At 35.2% G+C, this 22,123-nt stretch overlaps 1 protein-coding gene across 3 annotated transcripts in view; it reads right to left on the bottom strand.

Moving 5' to 3' along the window:
• The window catches only part of LOC145295982 (E3 ubiquitin-protein ligase RNF123-like), a 911,347-nt gene that overhangs the window by 689,108 nt on the left and 200,116 nt on the right, over positions 1–22,123 (bottom strand). The window lies entirely within an intron of this gene.

Below are 22,123 nucleotides of genomic sequence, written 5' to 3'. Positions count from 1 at the left end.
AACACTTTTTATTATTAGTTAAAGTAAACAATTTATTATTACACACTTGTATATACTTTTTTTTCAACATTTATAAAATTAACAAATTTATTGAAAATATATAAGTTTTTCAACATGTTTGTTGTGACTTTGCAGGCCGGTAATAATTAAGATAAACAGTGAAATAATTGACAAAAAGTGTAATAGCAAAACTATGTTAAAAAAATACATGTTATGAATCTGGGGTCATAACTATCACAACATTTAGATGTAACTGTATTGATTGTGTTTGAGTAAGTCCATTAGATCTGTGTAAAAATTATTCCCTTAATGTGTAGCAGGTCGTCCATGATGCTATGTATCCTATGAAGATAAAAGTCAAAACAAATATCTTAACCATGAATTAAACATGCACCATGAAATTAATAACAATCAATTTCAGGAGTTATTTTATATATTAAAAAATATAAAGAAAAAGTAAATCATGATTAATTCAACAAAAATACAATAACATCAAATTTCAAGGGGAATAACATGTTTTGTTTATCTTTTGATATTCATTTTTTTGTTTTTATCTTTGATAACTCTTTAAAATGGAACATTTTTTTTTGCAGCTTCAATCGCTGACTGATTTTTATTCCACTTTCTAAAATATTCTTATTTCTAAATGAAATTTAAAAATAACTAAATCTTTGATTAAATTTTTAGCCTTTTATATTCAATCGTCTCAGATTATTCCTATTTATTTATTTGACTTTAAAAATATTTTTAACAATAATAATGTTATTTTTTAAGCCTAAATAAATCGGTTTATTTCTATATTTATTTTTATTATATAATTATATACTTATCGTCCTTTAATGTTTATTCTTATTTAATATCTTAATTTCCCCCTTTATTTCTATACTAGTGGAGCTACCCGGCGTTCCTCGGGACTGTATAAACAATGAGAAAATTGTAGCTGATTTTGAACATATTTCTTATTCTTCGGATAGAGGAATTTTTAATGTCTATGTATTTTTCGAGCAAAAGAATATTTTACCTACCCTAAGACGGGTATTACACGTATTTAATAATAGTACCTTATCTAGGATAAGTAATTTATACCATATATATGAAATAATGTTTCCCTTGCGGGGATGGGTAATATACAACACATATTTAAAATAATTTTACCTACCCTCGGATGGGTAATTAAAATAAATACATGAATCGATTTCACATACTATCGACAGGTATTTTACAACATGTTAAATAATTTCTCTTACCACCAAGGCTACCATAATTTTAAGAAAACTGAAACAATTTTTAGAAAGTAGATCATTAGATTTTCCAAATTAGTACATAAATACATCATCTTGGTTAAGAATTAGGCAACCATTGTTTCATCATAAATTTCAATATTACTGGGTTATTTCCTTCGTCACTATCGGCACTAAAATTGTAAGAAAAAATATGACATTTTTTAACAATGTCTCAGTAGGATTTTCAAATTAATGCTTCATTATCAAATTCCACATTACTGTGTTTCATTTTAATTCCCCATTACCGACACCAATTTTTTTTGAAAAATACTTCATTTTCTTAAGATTACTTAGGTTTTACAAACAAATACACAAATGTGTTAAGTTTAGTGATTAGACAACCCTTCCTTCACTAAAAAATTCCACGTTGCTGTGTTCTATTCCTTCCGACTACCAATGCCATATTTTTAAGTGAAATGATATCATTTCTGGAACATAACTGAGCATGTTTTCCAAATAAGTATAGAAATGCAATCACACGGATGGTGATTAGGCAACTTTTACTTTACCACAAATTTCAATATTAATGTAGTTATTCCCTCCCACATACCAACAACATAATAGTAAGAGAAATTATGTCTTTTCTGGAATATGATTCCACAGATATTCTATATTTTTGGAATATGACATTGTGGGACATTGCTTTGTAAACCCAAACGGACATTACTCTCTCCATAACAACCCCAAAAGAGAACTCAAGAGCTTGTTTAAAATTAACAATCATTCTTCTTTCGACCCTCCACTACAACCATCACATAATTCCCGGATGATAACATTAAAAATTCAAAAAATATGGATCACCCCCTTAGTAATCTTTCATAGAAAACCAACAATATATATGAATTAATCTAATTTTCAGATTGTAAACTGTTTCAGCCATATCCAGAATCAACTTCACAAATAAAGTAATTTTGAGATTAAAAATTGTTTAAGCTATTTCCAAGACAAACTTTCTACCACCCTCATATAATCCAAGCGAAACTGCATATTCTGCTAGTATATATATGACCAAGACAATGTTGCTTAACTTGGTGATCTACACAAAGCATTTGTTATTCCCAAGTAGTCACCAATCTGATAATGACAAAGACAATGTTGCTTTACTTTGGTGATCTACATAAAACATTTTGTATTTCACCCATGTGCTAATGACCAAGATAATGTTGCTTAACTTTGGTGATCTACATAAAGCATTTGTTATTCCCAAATAGGAACCCATCTGATAAGGACCAAGACATTGTTGCTTAACTTTGGTGATCTACATAAAGCATTTGGTATTCCCAATAGTCACTCATCTGATAATAACCAAGACAATGTTGCTTAACTTTGGTGATCTACATGAAGCATTTGATATTCCCCCAGTAGTAATCCATCTTCAAAATTGTCAAATTGGACCTGTAATGCAGAAGGAGCTTCAAAATTTTCAAGTGAAATCCATACTGCACAAGCACCTTCACAATTGTCCAATCGGACATATACTGCACAAGCACTTTCAAAATTTTTGAGTCGGACTTATACTGCACAAGCACTTTCACAATACCAAATCAGACCTATACTGCACAAACACTTTTAAAAATTGTCGAATCGGACCTATACTGCACAAGCACCTTCGAAATGTTTCAAATCCGACCTATACTGCACAAGCACCTTCAAAATGTTTCAAATCCGACCTATACTGCACAAGCACCTTCAAAATGTTTCAAATCCGACCTATACTGCACAAGCACCTTCAAAATGTTTCAAATCCGACCTATACTGCACAAGAACCTGAAAATTTTTCAAACCGGACCCATACTGCACAAGCACCTAAAAAGTTTTCAAATCGGACTCATACTGCATAAGCACCTCCAAAATTGTAAAATCGGACCTGCACAAGCACCTTCAAAATTTTTCAAATCGACCTATACTGCCCAAACACCTTCACAATTTTTCAAATAAACCTATAGTGCACAAGAACCTTAAATATTGTTGAATCGAACCTATTCTGCAAAAGTACCTTCTAAATTGTCAAATCTGACTTATACTGCACAAGCATCTTAAAATTTTTCAAATCCGACATATACTGCACAAGCCCCTTCAAAATTGTCAAATCCAACCTATACTGAACAAGCACCTTAAAAAATTTTCAAATAGGATCTATACTTCAAAAGCACCTTCAAAATTGTCAAATCGTACCTATACTTCACAAGCACATTCTAAATTGTCAAATAGGAGCTATATTGCAAAAGCACCTTCAAAATTTTTCATATCCGACCTATACTGCACAAGCACCTTAAAATTTTTTAATCCAACTTATACTGCACCAAGCACCTTAAAATTGTTAAATCAGACCTATACTGCAGAAGCACCTAAAAAATTTTCAAATCGGACCCATACTGCACAAGCACCTTAAAATTTTTCCAATCAGTCACATACTGCATAAGCACCTTAAAAATTGTCGAATTGGACCTATACTGCACAAGCACTTCAAAATTTTTCAAATCCGACCTATACTGCACAAGGACATTCAAACTAATGAAATCGGATCTATACTGCACAAGCACCTTCAAAATTGTCAAATCGGACTTACAGTGCACAAGGACATTAAAAATTTTCAGATAGGACCTATACAGCACAAGCAGCTTCAAAATTGTCAAATCGGGCATATCTGCACAAGCACCATCAAAATTTTTCAAATCGGACCTATACTGCACAAGCACCTTAAAAATTGTCAAATCGCACCTATACAGCACAATCACCTTCAGAATTGTCAAATCGCACCTATACTGCACAAGCACCTTCAAAATTCTCAAATAAGACCTATACTGCATAAGCACCTCGAAAATTGTCAAATCGGACCTATATTGCACAAGCATCTTCATAATTTTTCAAATCGGACCTATACTGCACAAGCACCTTAAAAATTGCCGAATCAAACCTATACTGCAAAAGCACCTTCAAAATTGTCAAATCCGACCTATACTGCACAAACACCTTTCAAAATTTTAAAATCAGGCCTATACTGCACAAACACCTTTCAAAATTGTCAAATCAGGCCTATACTGCACAAGCACCTTCAAAATTGTCGAATCGGACGTATATTTCACCTATGTCATACAATCCCAGGCAACTCATGGTATTCTGCTAGTACATATACACTAATTTTATCCAATCCTGGGCTATGCCGGGTATTCTGTTAGTACAGCTATGTAATACAATCCCGGGTATTAGGCTAGTACATTTATCAACCAATCTTATCCCATCCCAGGCAACGCTGGGTATTCTGCTAGGAAACATTCAATGTATTTCCACCTACGTCGGGTAATCCGCTAGTACATAATACTTTTATATGAATTCCTTAAACCCCTTCCTTCTTAACTGAAGATTATATAAAAAACAATCTCCCAATACTAAGAATGACTTTCTGAATAATAATGCTTTTATTACAAAATTTGGAATCAGCAGTTTAGCGATGTGTGATGTTTGGAATATGACATCTTGTCTCAATATAATATACTATAAATATATAATATGCATTTTTTTACTTGGTCTTTTGGCTAAGATCAAATCAGCCTAGAAAGAAGCTTTATCGGGAACTAGTGGTGGGTACCGCGAAGGATCCCCTAAGTAGGCGTTTAGGTTGGTCGTTGGAAGCTATCCGTTCTCAGTTCAGTTGGGCGCCGGGTCGGGATTTTCTGACTAATTCGGAATTCTCCCTGACTTGGCGACTAGTCTGAAAAGCACTGCCCCTCTTCGACGAATTCAGCATATATGGAGAACAGACGGGGTCCTGGTGTCTGCGCTGCGACGAACACAAGCTCGAAACAGTCGAGCATGCGTTTTTTAGTTGTAGCCGGATTCAGGACCTATTGAAGTACGTCGCAGAGGTAACGGCTCGCATCGATGGCGAGCGCCCGATCGATCTCGACTTGGGTTGTTTTGTTTACAACATGGAGCCGCCGTTCCCCAGGGAGGAAAGTATGGTTTTCCTGGCGATACTGGCAGTGGCGCGAATGGTGATCTGGATCACGCGCCTCAAGTTGGTCCGCGAAGGGACATCTGTTTCAGATCGGGATCTGATTGTTTACTTTAAACATTTGCTTAAAGTAAAAATCAGATGCGATTGGAGGAGGTTGCCTAGAGTGGAATTTAACAAGAGGTGGGTGCACAACACTAGCTTGTGCATCCGTCGAGGAGCTAGGTTCGAATACGTGTTTCCTCCATGAGACATGGCACAGGCGGTCCTGGGTCTCTCAGCACCCGCCCCGCTAGGCTAGCATAAGTTTCTATGTAAAAAGACTCTTGACGGGTGGTAAAATTGAGTTCCTATCCCCATTTTGTTTTATGGTACTAGAGCTTCTACGAGTCACCCCTCCCTGTACTCCTGGATTTGATTTTGACCCCTCTCCTTCCACAGAGACTCGAAGAACACCTCCTACTTCTTACCCTCACCTCATTATTTTCTCCCTGATCCCGGTTAAAATTGCACCCCACTCCCAGATAGGGATCATCTGCTTGTTTTCGGTTCCCCGGAAAACAGTGGGTGGTCTAGTACTTAGATGCGGGAAGGGCGGGTCTACTTACTAACACTCCCCAGTAGGCATTATATTTGTTTTGTTTAAATAAGGAAAAAACCCTACCTTCACGGACTCTTTTGCATTATCTAGATTTCTCCCCATCCATCCACGAACTTGTTTTGTAAATAAAATAAATTATAAGAACTTTTTGAACTTTTACACACATGTGCACACACACAAAAAAAAAAAAAAAAAAAAAATGCATGCACGAACACGAAAATATATCTACAACGTTTTCTATTTGTTTATTTAATTATTATCGGGGCCAAACGATGGGGATTTTAAGTAGATTTGATTCCAATGAGTGATTGTGGTATTATGGTGAAAGTTACCAGTCAAGAGTACTCGCTGTTATTCATAAATTTTCATTGAAATAGCGCTAGTCAAAAAACCCTGCACCCTTCCCCTCCCCAATTTCTTATAGGGCCTTGTGCCTAATTTTGTTTTTTGTAATTGTAACATGTTTTTTGTGAAATCTATTTTTTATGAAAATATGTACTTTTACCGAGAATAAAATATATAAATAAGATCAAAGTGTAGTATCTGTTCTTAGAATTCAAGCGGTCTGATCTTTTGCCCCCCACTAAGAAAATAAGGAGGAGGTCATGCTTTGCATGTCAAGCTTTAGAGAAACAAACGTCACTCGAAAATAAGGATGGCCTTCTAAATAATGTTTTTAGTTCAGATGTGATTTTTGGAATATGACATCTTGTCTCAATTTAGTAATCGATAAATATAAATTATGCATCTTTTTATAATAGAAGATAATGCTCGGTAGAAAATTAAGCTGTATAAGACGGTTACTTGGTCTTTTGGCTAATTTCAAATTTTTTGCGACAATAAAATATGTAAATAAGATCAAAATGTATCTGTTCTTAGAATTCAAGCGGTCTCATCTTTCGCCCTCCCCTCCCACTAAGAAAATAAGGGGGAGGTTATACCTGGGATCTCAAGCTGTACAGAAACAAACGTTACTCGAAAATAAGGAGGATTTATGCCTGGGATGTGATCAAATCCAGTCACTCACATTTCGTATATGTAATGTTTTAGATTTAGATGCATTGTTTACATTTTAAAACATAGTAAAACGAATCTCGTTTCCTGTCTAGGCATCTCTCTCTCTCTCTCTTTCTTTCTCTGTGTGTGTGTGTGTCTCCATCTCTCTTCGTCTTCCTTACTCTAAAGAGAAATAGTGCTACTAAAAAAGAAAATGGCGTTTGGCTTTGTTTTTTTGTAAAAACATCGATGGTTAATATTTTCTAAGCATATTTTATTTTTTGTTTAACTATCGTATTTAACTACTTTTAACATGCTAATAACTTTGATAACGTTTTAATAGCGTGTAAGTTAATATTTTAATTTGTATGATAGTCACTTTTTTATCGATAGCAATCTCTTATTATATGCAATGTTTTTATATACAGACCGCGATTACAGCTTGTTGACGTCAATGCCACTTGACATGACTCAGCGTTTATTAAATTATGTATAAATATCGTTAAAACGTCACTCTTTTGGATGTCCCCCCTCCTGTAGAAAAACCTCCAGCTGACTAACTTAGAGTGGACCTTTTGGGCCAAAAATTCGATATTTGTCGTCCAGAGATGAGACCAAATTTGTGAATTTTCGTTCTGCTGTCAAAAGTTTTTGGCGGACATACATACACACACACAAATTTTCGCTTTTATCTATATCGATAAAAAAGTAAATTTTTGGTAATTGTTTATTTGGTAATTGTTAAATATAAGTCATTTATTGAACTTTTGAAATCGTCTCTGCCTTAATGCTGTTTCTGACAACCTTCTTATTTTTATTTTTAACTAGCGGGGGTACCCGGCGTTGTCCGGGTGTTTGTAGGTGTGTGTGGTGTTAAATAAAAAAGAACCCGGGGGAGTGGGGGGGGTGTAGGATCGAACCCGAAGCCCTGAGGTGAAGTTTGAAAATAAAATCGGCCAGCCAGAATGAATTACTGAAAGATGTTTGAATTTATTTCAGTAAGAACCAAATTGACGGGTGCGCGCCCGGAAGTCGTCAAGTGTTACGATGACGACGACAATGACCAGGTTTGTTTGTTATAAGCGAAGTAAAAAAAGAAAACGTTTTAATTAAGCGGGGGGGGGGGGGTAATCAAAACATAAAAAAAAATAATGTAAGACAAACGAACAATGAAAACAGAAAAACGAACACGTGAAAAATGGCTTAAATAAGCCTGTTTCGATATTAAAATTTTAAAAATCGGTGGGTACCCAGGTGTTTTTGAGTGTGTGGTCGGGGGTGGATAAGCGAAATAAAAAAAAAAAACAGAAAAACGAACGTTACTTGAAAAATGGCTTAAATAACACTGGTTCAATATTTAAATTTAAAAAAAAAAAAAAAAAAAAAAAAAGAAGACATCTCACACCACGATTCGAACGCAAAACGTTTAAATAATGAACCAACATGATAATCAACTGACCTAATGTGACATACATGAAATTTGTTCAGTTTTTCCACTATTTACAGTAAACCAGGTCATGACGTCATCTGGCGCATGCGTAGAACTGCTCGTCGTCACGAGGAGACCGTTTTTGTTGACCCCCCCTCTGTCGAAAATTGTCGATTTTGGGGTGAAAAAAATGAACGTTTTTGACCAATTTTTCGAGCGAAGGATGGGGCTTCGATATGATACCGAATTTTCGTCATGTCTGTCGAAAGTTTTTAGCAGACACACAAACATACATACATACATATATACATTTTCGCTCTTATATATATAATAGCGGGGGGGGGGTTACCCGGCGTTGTCCGGGTGTTTGTATGTGTGTGTATGGGGGGGGGGAGGATAAGTAATAACCCTGAAACGATGTGTTAAAAAAAATCAGAAAAACCAAAAAACAGCAAACAAAAAACGCTCTGTGTATAGGGGGGAGGGGAGTAAACTAAAGAATAAGCGAAGTAAAAAAAAGAAAGAAAGAAACGTTGCCCGCGTGTCTAAAGATGTAAAAGAAAAAAAAATAGTTTTGGTCGTGAGGCTGGATTGAACCCGGGAGCCTTGACGCGGAGGTGAAACAAACTCCAATCACTTAACCGTCTAGGCCAAGAGTAAGAGGAATTGATTATAGTGTTAAAATAAGGCCTATAAAGCGAGTGAAAGAGGTTTGATTGACAGATAGCCACTAAATGAGGTCATCGCGGGAGCGTTACGAGATGACGTAACAGTATTTTATTTTTTTTGTTTTACTTCACATTAGCTTTTATTAAATTATGTATTTTGTTTCCTGTCTAGACATGTCTCTCTATCCGTCTCTCTCTCTCTCTGTTTGCGTTTGTGTATGTGTGTCTCTCTCTCTCACTTTGTCTTCCTTACTCTAAAGACTGTTACTAAAAAAGAAAATGGCGTCTGGCTGTTTTTTTTTGTAAAAACTTCAATCGTTAATATTTTTTGTAAGCGTATTTTTTTTTTACTTCACATTTTTGGCTTGTTATTTTTCGTTTGACTATCGTATCTAACTATTTTTAATGTGCTAATAACTTTGGTAACATTGTCATAGCGTAGAAGTTCATAGTTTAGCTTGTGTGAGGGTTAAATTTTTTTTACTGATAACAACAATGTTTTTTAAATTCAGACTGCCATTAGAGCTTGCTGACGTCAAGATCACGTGACATGACTCAGTGGATTTTAAATACAAGTTGACCCAAAATAAACGGCCCCGTGTATACTTTATGTAGAAGAGTTGGCACCCGTATTTTTTGGGGCAGTTATAAATCGATTTAAAAATATGTAATGTTTGACATTAAAATGTCACTTTTTGCCCCCCCTCCCTGCAGAAAATCGATCAGTTGACGAACTTCTGATGGTCCTTTTGGGCTAATTTTTCGATATTTGTGGTCCGGAGGGTGGGGCTTTAATATGATACCAAGTTTGTGAATTTTTGTTCCGTCAGTCAAAAGATTTTAGCAGACACACAAATATACATACATACATTTTAGCTTTTATATATATAGATAAACTAGCGGGGGTACCCGGCGTTGCCCAGATGTTTGGAGGTGTGTGTTGAGGGGGGGGGGTAGATTAAAACAACCCTATTAAAAAAAAAGGAAAAACGTTGGCCGGTTATTTTTTAGTTTTAGTATAAAGGTAGGCTTGAACCCCAAACGTTTGACGCGGAAGTGGAAAGGGAATGGGAAAAAAAAAACCCTTGACCTAACCATCTCGACCACAGGAACAGATGAATTGATAAGTGTGTTAAGTTACCGTTTATAAACCGAAATTAGCAGGTGCGACAACGTCAAGTTGCGGAAGCCAATTTCTCTTTTCCCCGCTACACAGCGATCAAACAATAAAAAAAACACGAAAAAAACTAACATAAGGCAAACGAACGATGAAAACAGAAAACGAACACGTGAAAAATGGCTTCAATAAGCCTGTTTCAATATTAAAATTTAAAAAATCGGTGGGTACCCGGGTGTTTTTGGGTGTCGCTAAGAATAATCAAAGTTAAAAAAAAAAAAAGCATAAGAACGAACGTTACGTGTTACTGGTTCAATATTTAAATTTATAAAATCGAAAAAAAAAAAAAAAAACCATCTCACACCATGATTCGAACCCAAAACATTTAGATAATGAACCAAGGCCTTAACAAACTGAGCTAACGCGACATACATGAAATTGGTCGGTTTTTCAACTATTTAAAGTAAATCAGGTCACAACGTCATCTGACACATGCGTAGAATCGGTTATTGTGACAAGAGGACCATTTTTGTTGACCCGCCCCCCTGTCGAAAACTGTCGATTTCGGGGTGAAAAAGTTACGTGTTTGGCCAATTTTCGATATTTTTCAAGCAAAGGATGGAGCTTCGATGTGATACAGAGTTTGTGAATTTTCATTGCGTCTGTCAAAAGTTTTTAGCAGACATCCAAACATGATGATTGCAACGTCTTGTCAGACGAGTGCCACTCCCTCAGACATTTAAAATCCATGAACCCAAATGCCTGAGGGAGTATCTATACAAAGATGATGTTACAGAGTCTTAGCTTTGTACGACAGCTAAGTCTCTCTCTCGGTTCAAAATGTTGAGATCCAGCAACAAGCAAGAGCAAGATAGCCAGAAACAAATTAAATCGCGGACCAGCTTAATGCGGGTACTGGTCTCCCGCTTTATGGTTTTTTAAATCAGAGATTTGCTTCTCCTAGAAAGGTTGCCTTCACCATGGCTTACGGGAGGCCTCTCCACCCCAATACACATATACGCACACACACAAATATACACGGTGCTAGTTGGCCGTTGACCCAGAAAAAGTGTTCATTCGCCCTTTGGAAGGTCTTGTTTTTAATCCTTCAGGGAGACTAGCCGCCCTCCTCACCAAACAAGTCTGGTGGGGGAACCAGTTTAGTCGCCGGTGACCCGACCATGAGGCAGGAAGTACTGGGTTACATGGTACCAGTAGCATATGACATGACCTGACACATACACACATACATACATTTTCGCTTTTATATATATAGACTAGCGGGGCTACCCGGCGTTGCTTGGGACTGTATAAACAATGAAAAAATTGAATTTGGTTTTGTAATATATTTGTTATTCTTATGAGAGAGAAATTTTGTATGTTTATGTATCATTTGCTATGTCGAGCAAAATAATATTTTACCTACATAAGACGGGCATTACACGTATGAACTAATTGTATCTTACCTAGGGTAGGTAACTGACACCATGTATATGCAAGGACAGGTAATATACAACACATGTATCTCACCAACTCCCAAGCAAAAGCCAGGAATTTTGCTAATATATATTCTAACCTATTTCATTTAATCCCGGGCGACGCTGGGTGTTGTGCTAGTATATATCTCAATCAATCTAATTAAATCATGGGTGACGGAAGGTATTCTGTTAGTATATATTTAAATCAATACAATTCAATCCGAGGCAATGCCAAGTATTCTGCTAGTATATATTTGCATCTATCTCATTACATCCCAGGTGACCATGTATTCTGCTTGCATACATTTGTATGTATCTTATTGAATCCAGGGTGACTCCGGGTAATCTGTAAGTATATATGTTGACGTATCTCGTTGAATCCCATAATTCTTGAATTGTTACACATTTCGACAATTTAACCCACATTATCGCTCACCTGTCTAAAATAATAACTTTGAGACATTGTCTTGGCTAGTTTTTCATTACATCATCCAAATAACTCACATTTCATCATTTTTCATAATTTTTGGATATGTTACTAATTTCAACAACCATGTCACATGATTTAACTTACATTATCGCCTGCACTCTTACTAAAATAAAAACTTTGATACATAGGCTATGGTATGTTACTAATTTCTACTATCATTTTTCATGAGCAAATCCACATTATCACCCCCTTCTATCACTAAAATAATAACTTTTAGACATTGTATGGCTGGTTATTTTATTACAAACCCACCAACAAAGTAACTCACAATATATCATTTTTCATAATTCCTGGATATGTTACTAATTTCGACGATTATTTTTAATGAAGTAACCCAAATAATCGCCACCTCATGCTAAAATAATAACTTTCATAAATTGTCTGGTATGTCTACTTCATTACGAATATACCAATCAAATAACTTGCATTTCATCATTTTTCATAATTTTTTGATATGTTGCTAATCTCAAACGTCATTTTTTCTGAGTTCTATCACATAATCACTCTCCTCTTACTAAAATAATACCTTTGAGACATTTCAGGGCTGTTTATTTCATTACAAACACATCAATAAAATACATCACATTTCATTATTTTTCATAATTCTTGGATATCTTATGAATTTTAACAATCAAATTTAATGAGTGCGCACATATAATCGCCCAATTCTAACTAAAATCATAAATTTACTACATTGACTGGGCTGTTTATTTCATTATAAACACACCAATCAAATAACTAAAACTTCATTTTTCATAATTCTTTGATATGTTACTAATTTCGACAATAACTTTTACTGAGTTAATCCACATTATCGCTACCTCCTATTACTAAAATAATAACTTTCAGACATTGTATGGCGGTTTTTTTTCATTACAAACACACCTATCAAGTTGCTCACATTTTACCATTTTTCATAATTCTTGGATATGTTACTAATTTTGAGAATTCTTTTTAATAATGTAACCCAAATAATCACCCCATTCATTAACGGACACGATCCCGTTCCTCTTACAAAAATAACAACTTTGATACATCTTCTAGCCTGTCTACTTCATTACGAACACACCAATCAAATAACTCACATTTAATCATTTTTCATAATTCTTGGATATGTTACAAATTTCGACAGTCATTGTTTGTTATTTAATCCGCATAATCGACCACCTCTTACTAAAATACAAACTTTCAGGCAATATCTGGGCTGTTTATTTCATTATAAACACAACAATCAAATAACTTACATTTAATAACTTTTCACAATTCTTGGATATGCTACTAATTTCGACAATCGTTTTTCATGATTTAACCCATATAATCCCCTCTCCTCTAAAGATATTCGACATTGAAGCTACATCCAAGGGACGTCATTTGCATATTATAACAAGGATTGTATATTATTCTAAAAGTGTTCGACAATGAAGCTACATCCAAGGGAGGGCACTTACATATTATAACAATGTTTGTATATTATTCTAATGGTATTTGACAAAGAAGGTACATCCAAGAGAGGTCACTTGCATATTATAACAATGATTGTATATTATTGTAATAGTATTCGAAAACGAAGCTACATCATAGGGAAGTGACTTGCATATTATAACAATGATTGCATATTATTCTAATGGTATTCGACAATGAAGCTACATCCCGGGGGTGTCACTTACATACTAAAACAATCTAGAGATTAGTGATCTGCATAAGTCATTTGGTAATCCCAAATAGTCACCCATCCTAGAATGATCAGACTATGTATTGCTTAACTTTCGTGATCTGCATAAGTCATTTCGTAATCCAAGTAGTAACCCATCCTAGAATTACCAGACTATGTATTGCTTAACTTTCGTGATTTGCATAAGCCATTTGGTACTCCCAAGTAGTCACCCATGCTAGAATGACCAGACTACATGTTGCTTAACTTTTGTGATCTGCATAAGTCATTTGGTAATCCCAAGTAGTCACCCATCCTTGATTGACCAGACTATGTATTGCTTAAATTTCGTGATCTGCATAAGTCATTTGGTCATCCATCCTAGAATGACCAGACTATGTATTTCTTAACTTTCGTGATCTGCATAAGTTATTTGGTAATTCCAAGTATTCACCCATCCTAGAAGGACCAGACTATGTATTGCTTAACTTTTGTGATCTGCATAAGTCATTTCGTAATCCCAAGTAGTAACCCATCCTAGAATTACCAGACTATGTATTGCTTAACTTTCTTTATCTGCATAAATCATTTGGTACTCCCAAGTAGTCACCCATCCTAGAATGACCAGACTATGTATTGCTTAACTTTCATGATGTGCATAAATCATTTAGAAATCCCAAGTAGTCACCCATCCTAGAATGACCAGACTATGCATTGCTTAACTTTCGTGATCTGCACAAGTCATTTGGTACTGCCAAGTAGTCACCTTTCCTAGAATGACAAGACTATGTATTGCTTAACTTTCGTGATCTGCATCAGTCATTTCGTAATCCCCAGTAGTCACCCGTCCTAGAATGACCAGATTACGTAATTCTTAACTTTTGTGATTTGCATAAGATATTTGGTAAAACCCAAGTAGTGTCCCCTTCCTAGATTGACAAGACTATGTATTGCTTAACTTTCGTGATCTGCATAAGGCATTTTGTAATCACAAGTAGTCACATATCCAAAAATAACCAGACTATATATTGCTTAACATTCGTTATCTGCATAAGTCATTTGGTAATCCCAAGTAGTCACCCATCTTAGAATGACCAGACTATGTATTGCTTAACTTTCGTGATCTGCATAAGTCATTTGGTAATCCCAAGTAGTCACCCATCCTAGAATGACCAGACTATGTATTGCTTAACTTTTGTGATCTGCATAAATGCTTTGGTACTCCCAAGTAGTCACCCATGCTAGAACGACCACACTCCATGTTGCCTAACTTCTGTGATCTGCATAAGTCATTTGGTAATCCCAAGTGGTGACCCATCCTAGATAGACTAGACAATGTATTGCTTAACTTTCATGATGTGCATAAATCATTTAGAAATCCCTAGTAACCCATCTTAGAATGACCAGACTATGTATTGCTTAACTTTCGTGATCTGCATAAGTCATTTGGTAATCCCAAGTAGTCACCCATCCTAGAATGACCAGACTATATATTGCTTAACTTTTGCGATCTGCATGAGTAATTTCGTAATCCCAAGTAGTCACCCATCCTAGAATGAGCAGACAATGTATTGCTTAACTTTCGAGATCTGCATAAGTCATTTGGTAATCCCAAGTAGTCACCTATCGCAGAATGACCAGACTACATATTGCTAACATTTAGTGATGGTTCAAGCGGCCTCCTCCGCCCCCCCCTCCTGTTTAACAGATGTAGGGGGTCTCATCGTAATAATACAACATAGAAAATGGCTGTTTATTTTTTTGCTTGAACATAACAATCGGTTTGTTATCGGTAAATACTTTTAAGCTTAATTTTTTTCCCCCCTTATCATTTCTTCTTGACATTTTTCGTTATACTCTCGTATAATTACTATTTTTAGCCCGTTAATCACGTTGGAAACATTTTCATCACGTGTAAGATTATATATTAAATTTGTACGATCCTGACATTGTATGATTCTCGCAAATTTACCGATATGAATTGTTTTATTTACAGACATCGCCATTACTGAATGGTGACGTCACGTCACGTGATATGACAAAGCGTTTTTTTAATTACGTATAAATATCATCAGATCATTCCATTATTACTACTTCCATACATTGGAAAAACGAAAAATGTCACTTTTTGGGCTGCCCCTCACCCCCGGAGAAAAAAGCTGAGCTAACACCCTTAGACTGGTCACATTGGACCAAAAATTCGATATTTGTCGTCCGGAGGGTGGGGCTTTCATATGAGACCAAATTTGTGAATTTTTCTTCTGTCTGTCAAAAGTTTTTAGCAGACATACAAACATACACACAAACATACATACATACATTTTCGCTTTTACATATATAGACTAGCGAGGGGTACCTGGCAATGCCCGGGTGTCTTGAGGTAAATCAAAACTCGGGGAGGGGTGTTAAATAATAAAAAAAAATGTTTTAGTAGGTGAGTATGCAGATCGAACCCGTACCCTTGAGTTGGAAATTAATGTATGAAAAAAAAAACGTGTGACGTTAACTATTGGGCCACCACGACATACAACGTAGACAGATTTGAATTTATTTATTTAAATATAAAAACAGGCGTGCGCAATAAAAGTTAACTCTGCTGCTTCCATTTGACCTAATTAAGAAGGTCAAATAGAAGTCACGCAGCTTTTGGGTTTTGTTTACCCAAATTTGACTGTTGTTTCCCCAACAGATGTTGGGGGGGGGGGAAGCAGCTCCCAATTTTCCAGATTGAATAGCAACTATCTGATATACAAGATTGATCAAAGCTGATTGCTTCTGGACGTTTCCCGGTGCGACTGCCAGGAACGCTGTTAGCTTTGAATTAGTTTCGCTTTTTATACGAAAAGGCGTAATCAACACGTGAGAAGCCAAAATAGCAATAATTTTGTAAAAGTCGAAGTAAATAAATCTATAAGCTACATGCGTTCCCAAATCCTAGTTATTATTATCTCAGACCTATATAAACAGTTGTAAGCGATAGTAACGAACCCGGGACCGTGTGCAAGAAAAGCCTTTGCCAGACATACACAAAATGGTCACACACATTTTGCCTTTTATATGTATAGACTAGCGGGTCTACCCGGCGTTGCTCGGGACCGTATAAATTTTGTATGTTTGTGTATCATTTGCTATATCGAGCAAAATAATATTTTACCTACATAAGATGGGTATTAAACATATGAAATAATTGTATCTTACCTAGGGTAGGTCATTTACAGCATATATATGCAAGGACAGGTAATATACAACACATGTATCTCACCAACTCCCAAGCGATGCCAGGAATTTTGCTAATATATATTCTCACCTATTTCATTTAATCCCAGGGAACGCTGGGTGTTTTGCTAGTTTATATCTCAATCAATCTCATGAAATCCTGGGCGACGCAAAGTATTCTGTTAGTATATATTTAAATCAATCTAATTCAATCCAAGGCAATGCCAAGTATTCTGCTAGTATATATTTGCATCTATCTCATTACATCCCAGGTGACCATGTATTCTGCTTGCATACATTTGTATGTATCTTATTGAATCCAGGGTGACTCCGGGTAATCTGTAAGTATATATGTTGACGTATCTCGTTGAATCCCATAATTCTTGAATTGTTACACATTTCGACAATTTAACCCACATTATCGCTCACCTGTCTAAAATAATAACTTTGAGACATTGTCTTGGCTAGTTTTTCATTACATCATCCAAATAACTCACATTTCATCATTTTTCATAATTTTTGGATATGTTACTAATTTCAACAACCATGTCACATGATTTAACTTACATTATCGCCTGCACTCTTACTAAAATAAAAACATTGATACATAGGCTATGGTATGTTACTAATTTCTACTATCATTTTTCATGAGTAAATCCACATTATCGCCCCATTCTATCACTAAAATAATAACTTTTAGACATTGTATGGCTGGTTATTTCATTACAAACCCACCAACAAAGTAACTCACAATATATCATTTTTCATAATTCTTGGATATGTTACTAATTTCGACGATTATTTTTTATGAAGTAACCCAAATAATCGCCACCACTTGCTAAAATAATAACTTCCATAAATTGTCTGGTATATGTACTTCATTACGAATATACCAATCAAATAACTTGCATTTCATCATTTTTCATAATTTTTTGATATGTTGTTAATTTCAACCGTCATTTTTTCTGAGTTCTATCACATAATCCCTCTCCTCTTACTAAAATAATACCTTAGAGATATTTCTGTGCTGTTTATTTCATTAAAAACACATCCATAAAATACCTCACATTTCATCATTTTTCATAATTCTTGGATATTTTATGAATTTCGACAATGAAATTTAATGCATGCGCACATATAATCGCCCAATTCTTATTACAATCATCAATTTGCTACATTGAATGGGCTGTTTATTTCATTATAAACACACCAATCAAATAACTAAAACTTCATTTTTCATAATTCTTTGATATATTACTAATTTCGACAATAATTTTTCATGAGTTAATCCACAATATCGCCACCTCCTATTACTAAAATAATAACTTTCAGACATTGTATGGCGGTTTTTTTTCATTACAAACACACCTATCAAGTTACTCACATTTTACCATTTTTCATAATTCTTGGATATGTTACTAATTTTGAGAATTATTTTTAATAAACTAACCCAAATAATCGCCCCATTCATTAACCGACATGATCCCGTTCCTCTTACAAAAATAACAACTTTGATACATCTTCTAGCCTGTCTACTTCATTACGAACACACCAATCAAATAACATTTAATCATTTTTCATAATTCTTGGATATGTTACAAATTCCGACAGTCATTGTTTGTTATTTAATCCACATAATCGACCACGTCTTACTAAAATACAAACTTTCAGGCAATATCTGGGCTGTTTATTTCATTATAAACACACCAATCAAATAACTTACATTTAATAACTTTTCTCAATTCTTTGATATGATACTAATTTCGACAATCGTTTTTCATGATTTAACCCATATAATCCCCTCTCCTCTCAAGATATTCGATATTGAAGCTACATCCAAGGGACGTCATTTGCATATTAGTACAATTATTGTATATAATTTTATTGGTGTTCGAAAAATGAAGCTACATCCAAGGGAGGTCACTTACATGTTATAACAATGTTTGTATATAATTCTAATGGTATTTGTACAACGAAGCTACATACAAGGGAGGTCACTTGCATATTATAACAATGATTTTATATTATTCTAAAAGTATTCGAAAACGAAGCTACATCCAAGGGAGGTCATTTGCATATTATAACAATGATTGCATATAATTCTAATGGTGTTCAAAACTGAACCTACATCCCAGGGAGGTCACTTACATACTATAACAATCTAGTGATTAGTGATCTGCATAAATCATTTGGTAATCTCAAGTAGTAACCCATCTGATAATGACTAACTTCATTGTTGCTTAACTTTGGTGATTTACATAAAGCAGTTTGTATTGCCAAGTAGTCACCCATCTGATAATGACCAGACCACTTATTGTTAACTTTAGTGATCTGCATCATTAATTTGCTACTCCCAAGTAGCCACCCATCTGATAATGACCAGACTACATATGGCTTAACTTTAGTGATCTGCTTAAATCATTTGGTAATCCCAAGTAGTCACCCATCTGATAATGACCAGATAACATATGGCTTAACTTTAGTGATCTGCATAAGTCATTTGGTAATCCCCGTAGTCACCCATCTATGTAGTACTTAACTTTCGTGATCTGCATAAGTCATTTAGTAATCACAAGTAGTCACCTTTCCTAGAATGACCAGACTGTATATTGCTTAACTTTCGAGATCTGCATAAGTTATTTCGTAATCCCAAGTAGTCACCCATCCTAGAATGACCAGACTATGTTTGCTTAACTTTCGCGATCTGCATAAGTCATTTGGTAATCCCAAGTAGTCAACAATCCTAGAATGACCAGACTATGTATTGCTTAACTTTCGTCATCTGCAAAGGTCATTTGGTAATCCCAAGTAGTCACCCGTCCTAGAATGACCAGACTATGTATTGCTTAACTTTCGTGATCTCCATCAGTCATTTCGTAATCTCAAGTAGTCACCCATCCTAGATTGACCAGACTATGTATTGCTTAACTTTCGTGATCTGCATAAGTAATTTGGTAATCCCCAGTAGTCACCCATCCTAGATTGACCAGACTATGAATTGCTTAACTTTCGTGATCTGTATAAGTCATTTGGTAAGCCCCAGTAGTCACCCATCTATGTATTGCTTAACTTTCGTTATCCCAAGTAGTCACCCGTCTTAGAATGACCAGACTATGTATTGCTTAACTTTCGTGATCTGCATAAGTCATTTGGTAATCCCAAGTAGTCACCCATCCTAGAATGACCAGACTTACATTTGGTGGCTACATAAAACATCTTGTATTCCCAAATAGTCACCCATCTGGTAATAACCAGACTCCATGTTGCTTAACTTAAGTGATCTGCATAAGTCATTTTGTAATCCCAAGTAGTCACCATATTGCTGACTATGAAATGAATACATATTGCTTAACTTTCGTGATCTGCATAAGTCGTTTGGTAATCCCAAGTAGTCACCCATCCTAGAATGACCAGACTATGTATTGCTTAACTTTCGTGATCTGCATAAGTCATTTGGTAATCCCAAGTAGTCACGTATCGTAGAATGACCAGAGTACATATTGCTAACATTTAGTGATGGTTCAAGCAGCCCCCTCCGCCGCCCCCCCCCCTCTAGTTTAACAGAGGTAGGAGGTCCTGTCATAATAATACAAAAAAGAAAATGCCTGTTTATTTTTTAGCTTAAATATAACGATCGGTTTGTTATCGGTGAATACTTTTAAGCTTAATTTTTTTTCTCACTTGGGATTTTTTTCTTGACATTTTTCGTTATACTCCCGTATAATTACTATTTTTAGCCCGTTAATCACGTTGGAAACATTTTAATAACGTGTAAGATTATATATTAAATTTGTATGATCCTGACATTGTATGATTCTCGCAAATTTACCGATAAGAATTGTTTTATTTACAGACATCGCCATTACTGAATGGTGACGTCACGTCACGTGATATGACAAAGCGTTTTTTTAATTACGTATAAATATCATTAGATCATTCCATTATTACTACTTCCATACATTGGAAAAACGAAAAAAATGTCACTTTTTTGGCCTCTCCTCCCTGGAGAAAAACGCACAGCTAATACCCTTAGACGGGTCATACTGGACCAAAAATTTGATATTTCTCGTCCGGAGGGTGGCGCTTTAATATGATACCAAGTTTGTTCATTTTTGTTGTGTCTGTCGAAAGTTTTTAGCGGACATACAAACACACACACACACTCACATTTTGCCTTTTATATATTAGACTAGCGGGGCTACCCGGCGTTGCTTGGGACCGTATAAACAATGAGAAAATTGAATTTGGTTTTGTAATATATTTGTTATTCTTATGAGAGAGGAATTTTGTATGTTTATGTATCATTTGCTATTTCGAGCAAAATAATATTTTACCTACATAAGATGGGTATTACACATATGAAATAATTGTATCTTACCTAGGGTAGGTAATTTACAGCATATATATGCAAGGACAGGTAATATGCAACACATTTATCTCACCAACTCCCAAGCGATGCCAGGAATTTTGCTAATATATATTCTCACCTATTTCATTCAATGCCGGGCAACGCTGGGTGTTTTACTAGTATATATCTCAATCAATCTCATGAAATCCAAGGCAATGCCAAATATTCCGCGAGTATATATTTGCATCTATCTCATTACATCCCAGGTGACCATGTATTCTGCTGGCATACATTTGTATGTATCTCATTGAATTCAGGGTGACTCCTGGCAATCTGTAAGTATATGTGTTGACATATCTCGCTGAATCCCATAATTCTTGGATTGTTACACATTTCGACAATTTAACCCACATTATCGCTCACCTGTCTAAAATAATAACTTTGAGACATTGTCTTTGCTGGTTTTTCATTACAAACACATCATCCAAATAACTCACATTTCATCATTTTTCATAATTTTTGGATATGTTACTAATTTCAACAACCATGTCACATGATTTAACTTACATTATCGTCTCCACTCTTACTAAAATAAAAACATTGATACATAGGCTATGGTATGTTACTAATTTCTGCTATCATTTTTCATGAGTAAATCCACATTATCGCCCCATTCTATCACTAAAATAATAACTTTTAGACATTGTATGGCTGGTTATTTTATTACAAACCCACCAACAAAGTAACTCACATTATCTAATTTTTCATAATTCTTGGATATGTTACTAATTTCGACGATTATTTTTAATGAAGTAACCCAAATAATCGCCACCTCATGCTAAAATAATAACTTTCATAAATTGTCTGGTATGTCTACTTCATTACGAATAT

This window comes from Euprymna scolopes, chromosome 2, assembly GCF_053919585.1.
Source record: "Euprymna scolopes isolate OS-2025 chromosome 2, ASM5391958v1, whole genome shotgun sequence".
Taxonomy (NCBI): Eukaryota; Metazoa; Mollusca; class Cephalopoda; order Sepiida; family Sepiolidae; genus Euprymna; species Euprymna scolopes.
This window is presented reverse-complemented; position numbering and strand designations above follow the sequence as displayed.